General features: G+C 38.5%; 1 long non-coding RNA gene across 1 annotated transcript; it reads left to right on the forward strand.

Annotated features, from left to right (window-relative positions):
• Window positions 1-5,358: 5,358 nt before the first annotated feature.
• On the forward strand, window positions 5,359-9,928 carry LOC118164380. Its single transcript, XR_004749465.1, has 2 exons — window positions 5,359-6,745; window positions 6,904-9,928. It is a non-coding gene; the product is annotated as an uncharacterized LOC118164380 (long non-coding RNA).
• Window positions 9,929-11,180: the final 1,252 nt, after the last annotated feature.

Genomic DNA, 11,180 nt, shown 5'->3' on the forward strand with positions numbered 1-11,180 from the left:
CTTGGGTGCCAGCAGATGTACTAGAATATGAATACATGAGGTTTGAACAAGATGAATAAATGAGTAAAGAGATGCTAGAATAATATGGTTATGTGAACTTGCATTTTAATATAAAAATTTAAAACTACAATCAGATGCCTTGCACTAAGGTTCAAGAACCTTTCCCAGCCATCAGAACCTACTCAAAAGACTGGTTCATTTGCTATTCATGAAACTTACAACTCATTCTGATTTTTATTTATTTTTTTTACAGTCATGAGCATCAAAGAACTTTGTCCGTGCTAAAATGTTTATACTTTCTCTTTTTTTGGCTGATTGATTACCTGGTTCTGGTGCCTGAATTGAAATGGAGACCTGAGTGCATGCATTCATTTTTTCCCCCTCTCTATCCACTGTAAGCTTTGTTCTCTAGATTTCAGAACAATGAGCTCAGAAGCTTGCAGAGTTGATTTTAATTTTTAGTAGTTCTTGGATTAGTTGCTGGTCCTGTTAAATGTGTGTGAATTAGTGGACTGAAGTGCAATATTTAAGGAGAGAAAGTACTTTTTATGAATTAGATTATAGCTGCCAGTAGATTCTTTTTTTGCTAGATTGAGAACTTTACCCTGATAGTCCTAATGTTGTAAAATGCTTTTTTGTTTTCTTTGAGGATAGTTAAGGTACAAATGCTCTAAGATCATGCTCTTGATAAATAGTGTATTTACCTTTCTAACCTTACAGTTTCTCTCTAATCCCTCCCAGAACTGGATTAGATCACTTTTTTCTTAGAAATATCAGGTGAAACAGCTTTTTTAATCAACAGTAAGTAAGGGCAGCCCCTCTGCATCTTTTGTGGGCTGAAAAAAAAAAAAAAAAGACTTGGTCTGCAGTCTGCAGCTGACATTTCTGTGAGGATGGAGAGTGTTTGGGTGGGAGCTGTTGCTGTGAAACATAGTCTACTTGAGCTTCCAGTAAGTTGTACATACTCTCTAGACACTTCTTAAAGCATCTGGAACTTTGGAGGTGCTTTCTGAACCTGAAGAGGCTTATGGAGTACTTGCATTTTTCTCTTCTTGATTGAGCCCTGGATTTGTACGCTTGTGGGAGCAGATGTATAGTTTATGTGCATCTAATGTCTGCTAATTCTCTAGGTTAAAAAAGGATAAAAGTTGGATTTTGGGGTTCTGTAGAAAGCTCACAGGATTGTACCAAGGGGTGGGAAGAGTTCAATGACACCATAAGAATGCCCCAAAGTGTTGATTGATATTTGTAAGGAGCTTGACGCTCAGTTTTGTTACAGGTGTTTTTACTTTACAGAATTGGAAGTAACATAGATATATTTGTATTTCATGTATGTCTTAGTATTTTTTTGAGTTGATACAAGCCTTCTTCATACTGTTACAGGATTCTTGTTCAAGGAACCTGTAGTCTTTGCCATTGTTATAAGTAGATCAAGAGCAATTCTTCATTAGCTGTATTTTCCATATTTTTATTGAAAATGTCAAAGCTTCTGGCTTTGACTTACTTCAGCACAAAGCAGCAAGATATAGTGACCTCAAGATATGAATGAAATCCAAGAAGGCATGATGATAACCTTCAACTAACTCAAAAAAAAAAAAAAAAAGGTTAACCTCTTTGCCTCATCCTCCATCATTTATGAAAAATGGTAATGCTACTACGATTGGATGCTACTATATCCATCTGAGAACTGGTCAATCCCTATTATTAAAGGGAGATACAATATTAAAGTATAAAATTTTCTCTTTATGTAGCCTCACGACTTAGACAACATTCCTTGAATTAACTATGCAAATTCTCTGAACGCAGGCATTTGATTTTATTTTCCCCTTTAAAAAAGCTGTTGCTCACACTTTTACAACTTGCACAGACTTCGCAAGACTTGACTACCTCTGGTACTCAGTGTTTATGACTGGAGTAGGGAAGCTTTCTTCCCGTGTCCATAAAGAACTGGTACATAATTCAAGTCTAATTTGCTTTCAGCTTTACTCATCTAAGAGATAATTTTGATTCTTCTGAACAGCGACAGTCGTCATCCAATTTTTTAAAAACCCGAAAGAGTAAAAACAGATTTTTGATCATGCTGGCTCTCAGTGCTGAAGATCTTTTTTTCTAGTATTTCATTTATCACTGATCTCTATCCTTCTACATAGGATCTTGTAAAGCATTTGATATTGTCACTTCATAAGGAGTTTGTGAAGGGCTTATCTTAACAAGAGTTCAAGATACTTGAGAGTATTTCTAAAATGCAGCGTTCAGATATTTTACAGGCTCTTTTGTGTAAATAGCTACTTTCTGCTTGGGCAAAGATGAAATTCAAGTCATTCTTTGAAACACTTGTAGAGATCTTTGTACAAACTAGAAACAGATTTATGGCTTGTCTATTTGGTCAACAGCAATATAAACAACAGTAGGAATGAACTGGGTTACTCTTGCTTCCAAGGCTTTTCTTTTTTGTTGTTTTGCAGGACTTAAAAATGATAATACCTCTTTCACCTGTTGCATTTGTGAACAAATGTACTTAAGACAAAGTACAGCAAATAAATTGAAACCCACTTTGTAGGGTGAGCAGCCAGTTTTTGTAGTACATTATGGCTAATGCATTCTGAAAATAGCAAATATTTGAGGAACGCAGAAAATCAAAATTTAAGGAAGCTTCTCAAACTGATCTGTTTAAATGGGATAGGGCAAAAATTCTGACATGAGAATGGTAATGCAGAGGTATTATATAAACTAGAAGCATTATGTAGTGTTGTAAACCCATTTTATTATTAAGTGCGATACTTAGATGACAATTTCATATAAGTTAAACTGGCACCAGCCCTCAGACAAGCATCTGTCCCTCAGAGTCAGTAGAAATACAGGAGGTTATGTGACAAACTAAATCACAGACACAATATGAACTAAAACAAAAGCCATTTCTTGGTATAGATGGAGGATTGTTTTTTTTTTTGTTTGTTTGTTTTTTTCACTTGGAATCCTTCTTCAGTTCTGTTCCCCAAGTGACTCTGCAGGTGTTTGGCTGGCCCTTCATGGAGGACCAGAGCAGAGTATTCCTTTCCATTTAGCAGAAGCGTTATTCAAAATGGGCTTGAAGTTGTGGCCAGAGCATTGAATTTCTTTAATGCTTTGCATTTATGTATTTGCAAGCCCCACTGAAAATACACTTAATATATTTGCAGCTTCCCATTCTTTCAGATACATTCTGAGAACCTGAGTTTGTGCATGGGCTTAAAACAAATCTGAACAGGAGGGTGTTCTGAGTCATTAATTTCCTTTGCTCAGTGCCTAGAACTGGCTGCTAACGTGTACGTAAAAGCTAGTGGTTTAAGATGTGTATGGATGATGTTACTCTTTTTAGAAAAATTTGCAGTGGGGGTTAGAAATCTGTAAATTGAATTGTATTGCAAAGGATTGATGTACATAACGTAGATATTGGAAACATCAGCTACTATTCAGAACATGACAGCAGAAAAGGTCCATATCAATCGTTACTAACAATAATATTTTATTTTAGTAATTTGTAATAATTACCTGTTTGTAAGGTTAAGACATGGAGATGGAAACTAATGGGTGGCCGTATTTGGTTATATTATAATTCACTTTAGGTGATTGAAAGTTGACTTCAATAAATATAACTGTAAATACGAACAGGCATCTGTTCTTGGGTATGGTAAGTGCAACCTAGAACAGTATATTTGCAGAGGGAGATCAGGTATGCTACAGCCATCACCATTGTTCTCCATCCCACAGCAAGGAAGTACAATCTCTCCCTCTGAGGTTGTATCTTGATTTGACCAGCTCTCCTTCACTCTCTTTGAGTGACTTGGTTTTACACCTAAAAATGGTGCTTCAGTTTAGTAGGACTGCGAATGGATGCAGCCATTTGAAAACATGGTCTTCTAAGTGGCAGTTTTGCTATTTCTGTACTAAAAGAATTCTTGGAATTCTTTACCACTTTTCTTCCTGGTGGTTTGTGTCATTCTGTTTAGTCATCACTTCTGAGAGAGGATGTGACAATCGCACAGGTAATAATATGAGCTTATTTAAAAAGAGTTTATCTACCATGTTCACTAGTTCAATTTAGTGAAATGTTTAATGCATTTCTAATACATTATACCTCAGAGAATCCCATATCCTTTTGAAATGACACTTATTGTAAATAGATGACCAGGCAAAACTAGGTATCAAAGCTGGATGACAGCAGGCAGAAATAAAGAACTTCCTAGGTTTAAAACTTGTATTAATAATAGTCTAGGCCTCATGTTTTCCAAGTCTGTGCTGCCAGAAGAAAGGGGGCTGGGCGGGCCGGCGGCGGGGGGGGCCGCGGGCAAGCTTTAAGTGATTCCATGTTGCCGTTGCCAAACCAGCTCCACATGGATAATGCGTATGCTGAATTGCTCTTTGTCTTTTAAATCTATTTTAAAAACTTTCTTGATGTGATGCTGCTTGTAACAAGACTTGATTCTGTAAAGTGCCCCAGAGATTTAACTATTGGAAGGAAAATTTCTATATCATGCAGATTGTATCATGATGCTGAATTAAGCCTAGCACAAAATTGACTCAATATTTTAAAAGCAGTCACTTTTTTCTTTTTCTCCAGGCTAGCAAGCAATTGAAGACAGACAAATCAGCATTCTGGCTTGAAGTGAAGAGAAGATGAGAGTGAGTGAGAAGGGTTATGAGTCAGAATACCATTCTGTCGGGCGGCTGACGGAGACCCTGTTCAGTCTGGAAGGTTTTTAAACATAATAGCAACATTCTTTTAAAGTTTCTGCCTTAATACCTTTCTGAGGAGACCAAAATTATGAGGGAAATTTCTGACAGCTCAGAGAGGAAGAAAGACTTGAATACAATGGATTTTTAAATGAAATCTTTGTGTTAACAGTCTTCACTTCAGCCTTTTCTTTCTGCAGATGAATGGGGGCATGCTTCCCTAATTGCATGACTGTGCAGAGTTTTTTGGTTTGTTTCCTTTTTCCCCTTTTATTCTACTCTTTGGCAGTGTTTTTTTTTCATTCCATGGTCAGTAACTGCTAACAGTCTACAGGAATAAGACAGTGCTGCTGTAACTGTGATGCACATATGCAAGTTACCTGTCTAAAAGAATGTGCTGTGCACCTAAACATCAAGAACCTAGACACTCTCCTTTAAAATAAATAACAAAAAATAATAAAGCAAGGTATATCTTTAATTAAACTGCAGACTCTTACGTGCTTCTTCAACCTATAGGCAAACGTTAAAACGAAACCAGTAGAGGTGTCACAAAGTAGACTTAGCCACATTCTCATCAGACCAGGTGTTGGTCTAAGCCATTGGCAATGCAGGGATAAAATGCAAATTCCCAGTACCCACAAACATTAGGAACCCACTACCGTGTGTATGCACGGAGCATGTGAAAAGCAGTGCCTTAGTAGCTTGTGCTGAGATGACAGCTTTGTGTTCTGCAGAAGTAAGGACCTGTGGTATTTATTTGACTTAAGGGACAAGGAAGAAGCTCCATTAAAAGACTGCTGCTTTGTACAGTAAAGATCTCTTGTACATGGTACCTTCCAAACAGCTTGTTTGGCTTCCAGTAGCAGTCTAAAGGGGACAGAGGGGTCTGTTTTAGCCTCATTTGAAAATTCTCTTGAAAGCCCTTGCTTATCCATCACAAGCTGGTGATACTTAGCGTGGACTGCGTACAGGGGCAGTTCTAAGATGTCCATAAGCACCTCAACCAATTTTGTTTAGAATTCCTCACATCACAGTTGATCACATGTGAGAACAGCCCATGCCTAAAGCTATGTGTATTAGAGAGAAGGAGAGAAGAAATGTTAACTGTGGAGTAGGTTTACGTGGGGGGGGTGGAAATCCCTGATTCCTGTAAAGTTTGACAAAGGCATCTTTCTGTTGTTTACCTTACCAGATGTTTCCTATTCCCAGTTGAATGGTGTCCTCAGCCTTAAAATGATAGGTCACATTTAAGTGATGAACTATTTTCAGTGCCTAATCTGAAAGACCCATTTGGGATTTGATGTTCAGAGACAGATAAACAGCAGTTCTGCAAATCAGCACCTCCTAAGGAAAACTGCTGTGGAGAGCCTGAACATCTTGTGGTTTTAAAAGTGATGAACTGAAATTTTGGAGCGTGAGCTAAGCCCTTATGTGACAGCAACAGTGATTAATTACTGCGTATATGCCTCTTTTGGGTTCTCCATGCTGCAGAAAGGCATGTAAAGTTTCTTTACAAGCTTCTATTTTAATATTAAAAATATTTCCAATACTTTTACAAATCCACTTCAGCATGGGGGTTTGGGTTTGGTTTGTTTTCTCAGATTGCTAAACTGTTTTCTGAGTGCGAGCTGAGAGACCCGTAATGCAGGTCTTGGCACGTCCCTGTGGCATTTGTTGTACTGTGTGTGTGCCTGGGCACGCTACCGAGGAGCAGCAGAGCATGATACCGTGACTGGTTTGGCTTTTTTATCCCAAGCGATACAACCCTGAGCAAATGGTTAGGGTAGCTCCTGCAGGGAGAAGTGTTGAGAGAGACCCCAACAAAATGTGTGTTTATTGTAAGGAGCTAGATTGAAATGACCTTGCTTAGCTTTCAGTAGCAATCTTGCCAGGACAGAGTTCAGCTCAGGTTCATTTAAAATTAGGTCTCAGGTAGGCTGAGTTTGTGTGACTAAAACAATGATTTTCAGGTGCTGGCCTAATGCGTCCCAGCATCTAGGAGCTGAACTCAAGCTTTAAGACTGAAACTAAGGTAGGTGAAGGGCAGGATTTGGATACTAGGGAAATGTGTTGCTGCTGTCCATATCAGAGGATGCACCAATACGACTCTCGCTGTTAGTCCTGGAGATCTTGCTTCACCAGAGCCTCCTCCCCCATGCTACTCATCTGTGTTTGTTTGAAAACAAGCAGGTCCTGCCTGTGCAGTCCCAACCATGGTGTTTCCTACTTGAGACCTCAATCAAGAGGATATGGGAGTTGCCAGGAGTATTGAATCCTGCAAGAAGGGGCTTTAAACAAGGTATTCACAGTTTCAGATGTTGCAAGATTTGCTGGGGTATGCTCTTCTATTTCCTTTCTTTCAGTTTACCACTTCTGTTTGTGGGGAGCACCCAGCCTAGTTCCGTGTGCGTCCTTTCCTGTGCCAGATAATGGGCATGACCAGCTTTCTGTGCCCAAGCAGAGCTTGGAAGCAGTTCTGGGAAACGGGCATCCTTGCTTCTGAGGGGGTGAGAGCCGGTGAAAGGGAAATTTGGGGGCTCCACCTCTTCCCTTATTCCTGTGCCAAAAGTGATGTGAGAGTTTGTTACACTGTCACCCTTGCAGGGATGTGGCCTCCAGGACAAACAGAAGAGGTATGACCTCATTCAGCTGTACTCCCTCGCAATGAAACACCGTAAACAAGGACTGCCTGTACATGATACTTCTCATTAATCTAAACATAGCTAATAAAAAAGATGTGCAAGGCCCTCTAAAAACTGTTCAGCAAAACATCAGAGCCAAAAGCCTCATTAGCAAGCTCTTAACTAACATGTTTCTCATTTTGAAAAGAAGCTCAGAAAATGCCCAGTGAAAAAGTCATGCAGCCTTTTTCCTTAACTATTGAATGGTCATTAAAATCATAGTTGCCCTGTTTAAAGAATTGGAAGTGTATTTCTCAACGTGACTAAGCTAAAATGCATTCACAGCAGCCCTATGCCACTCCTGTCAAGTAACGCCAGCAGCAGAGTGAGCACTGGATGAGTTTTGCTGTCAATAGTGTCAGCTCAAGCATTGCTTTCTTTGCTTATTTTTCTCTTGACCTCACACCTATTCACTTGTGCTGGTAACCCAGTCAAAAGTTGACATAACAGGCTTGATTGCTCTGGGACTTGGAATAACTCAGCAAAAAGGTTTGCAATCTCATTCACTTGTGAGGTGGCACAGCATCAGCAGGAAGAAACAGAGATCACTCAGTGCTGAGAGAAGGGCTTTTCAGTTTTTCTTTACTGTTATTTCACCCTGTTTCTTATAGGGCTCATTTTTCAGTGTACAAATAAGGTCAATTTAAAAGCAGTATTATGAAGGTATTCTATGTTGAATGTGCCTGGTCTATTCAGTGTTAATGTTCAAGTAGTGAATAAACTAGTCCTTGCTTGATGAGACAACTGCACAATATTATCTAAGTCTTAAAAGGAGAAGAGTTCCCAATTAACAGAAGCCTCAAGACTTTGAAGCTTAACTCCTGCTGAGATCCTAGGCTGCCGCTCTAGCAAGGACATCTTATTAAGAGAGTGATAAAAATTTGACTGCGTTTCATGGTAAAATCTTACAACATTTAATAAAAATATATGCCTATCTACAAAATACTTTGTCTTGTTTGATTTCTTCCCTATTTTACCTCTTTTTCTTTCTGTCCACATTCTCCAAACCTAGGAAGTGAGGCTAGTGAATGCTGGTGCGTATTACCCATGCTCATTGAACTTGGCATGGGAACAGCTGTTACAAACTGCTGTTGTAGTCCTGATACTATGCATAGTCCTATTTATTGTTTCACTTTTGTCTGAAGTTTTGTTACAGACAGAGGGTTTGTTTGTGAATTCCTTCTTGAGATCTGTAGAGGGTGGGGACTCAGCATGTTATTTATCTGCCAGAAATACTTGGACACATCCTTCAAATGTTCTGTTGCCTTAGGCTTCTTGCAGCTGCTTTTTTCCTACACCTACTTTCACTACTTATTGTGTTGTGTTTTTCTTTCTTTCTGATTCATTATGGAATGTCAATTTAACACTCATGTAGACCACATGGAATTATTTACTAATGAATGTAAACTCCCTTGTTAGACAAGGTGCTGATTGATGAGATGACCTGGCAATTTGTGTACTTCTCACAGAGCTCTTGTGAATTAGGTAAATTCAATTCCTTTCTTTTACTGATAGAAACAAGAAGACACCAGTTATCAAGTCCTAATCCAGCGCAAATTAAAAACAGTATTTTATTGATGTTATTTTCCACCTCCTATCTCTTTAATTTTTTATACCACCACTGGGTCTCCTTTGTATGATCTGAAGCAGACAATGGATAAATATCCTAATGAAGATATCTGTCAACATGACAAATGCCAACTATTAAAAGAGCATGCGTAATACAGGATAAAATGTTAGCAACTCATACGTTTAAGTTGACCACTGTCCTTTAATGCCAGTTTGCTCTGTGCTACTTGAAAGCAGCATATTGAGAAATAAATCACTTCTGTTAACCCACCGTCACCAAACAGATCTGGCAATTATACTATAGTGTTACTGAAATGGAATAAAAACACCTTGTTTTATACCTGGTTGGAAATGCATTTTGGAAATTTTAAAAAGCCTGCTTTAGGCTATATGAACCCTTCCCCCCAAGCCCTTAAGATCACCAATCATCTGAAAAAAATCCTAATCAAATAACAGGATAAATAACTTTTTAGAATAATGGATCCAGAACACTTATATAAATCATTAATTGGAATACTGGAGTGAAGATGTAATTCCCTTAAAATCACATCGATGCTGCAAAAATGCATTAAAAATGCTCTTTCAACTATGTAATCTTTTATCAGGTAAACTTTTCCTTTTTGCTCAGCAGCCAAACAATTGTGTCCTGCATAGGATAATTGAGGGTTGTGTGGGTAAAATTGGCCTAAACGTTGCAAATTTTAGCATAATTGCACCTAAGTTTTGATTGCCTGGAAGAATCCAGATCTTTAGTGTTGTTCCTAAATTTTCTGTGACATAAGTGAGGCAATTATACTGGAAACCTACTGAACAGATAGTTACTTAAAGTAGGCCCTAATAAAAGTTGATGTGTGTTTTAAATTACTTTTCATACATCTTTTGGCAGATGCACATTGAGAGGTGCTCCATTTCCCTCCAATTTCTGTACTCTGAACCTGCCAAAAGTAGGTACCCAAGTCTTGATTTTTTTTTATTTTATTTTTTTTTTAAAGGCAAAACTACTTTTCTTTCCTTTTTGCAGTCACAGCTATATGATAGAGGCTATGGGTTTGAGTTCTCCCAGGAAGAAGATATAGTTTGATGTATTTTGGGTGAATTACCTAATTGCTGATCCATAAAAGGAAAAATGCCCTGTGGGTGTCCAAGTGGGATACATAAGGCTAAAGGCACTAATAAAACGAGCAGAGGAACACCTGGCAGGCTCTTGGGTATTCACCGTCCCTGAATGTGCTCCACAAACTTGAATTCTGAAACCCATTGTGCTTCTACACAGTAGTGTTTGCAAGACTAGATAGTATGTTATCATGGACTTTGATAGAATAGCAACAGTGGATGACAAAACATTTCATATATTTTGTGTCTGTATTATTGCCACTGCCTCCCTCCTCAGTGTCTTATATAGTATTTTATGTAATGGAGCTATCTCATCACAGAGGTTCATAGGTGGAGCTCCTGTGGTGGTGGTATATGGGCAATGCAGAACATGAATAGGTGTTCATGGTGTTCTCCAGTATCTTCAGGCATCACCTGTGAAGCAAATATAGTGGCCATGCTCCATATCAGACTGTAAATCTGTCTAGAAGGGATAGGACCAGAGACATGGAAATTGTTGAAGGACTCTAAGTATGTAAGCATCACATCCTGGAGTGAGGACAAGGACATTCCTGAGCTGTCTTTGGAAACAGATGCAGCATCATTGTGTTGGATTGTTTTCCCCTGAGTGAAATTCTGCTGAAGGACAGGATTTGTTCAGGGAAGAACCATATAGATGTGGCTAATCTGTATTTAGCTGTAAAAGTGCCTTTTCCATGTATCTGCGCATCTTTGTTGGCACTCCATTGTACAGTTGATGTGATCGTTCAGTTCATTTTTTTGTACCAGAAAGAGAGGACTTAGCTGTTTAACATGCTTAAACTGACATTAAAAAAATAAATAAATAAAATAAAATCTGTTTCTATACATTATTGTAGTAGTTCTGTCAATAAAATCCATAATCCCCCTTTTCTCATCCTAGGAATGACTGTGATGAAGGAAACACATTATTTCAAGACTTTAAACCTAGTGTTGGAGCAAGGCAGAGCAACCAGTTAATTAAATTATCTGTGCCATCTGACTCAGTAGGTTAAATCCACATGAAGGGCACATGTATAATTTTAGCATACAGGATGTTCTGCATTAACCCATCACAGTGTTTCCAGGTAACTATCCATTAAAAAA

Source organism: Oxyura jamaicensis, chromosome 3 (assembly GCF_011077185.1).
Source record: "Oxyura jamaicensis isolate SHBP4307 breed ruddy duck chromosome 3, BPBGC_Ojam_1.0, whole genome shotgun sequence".
NCBI classification, from domain to species: domain Eukaryota; kingdom Metazoa; phylum Chordata; class Aves; order Anseriformes; family Anatidae; genus Oxyura; species Oxyura jamaicensis.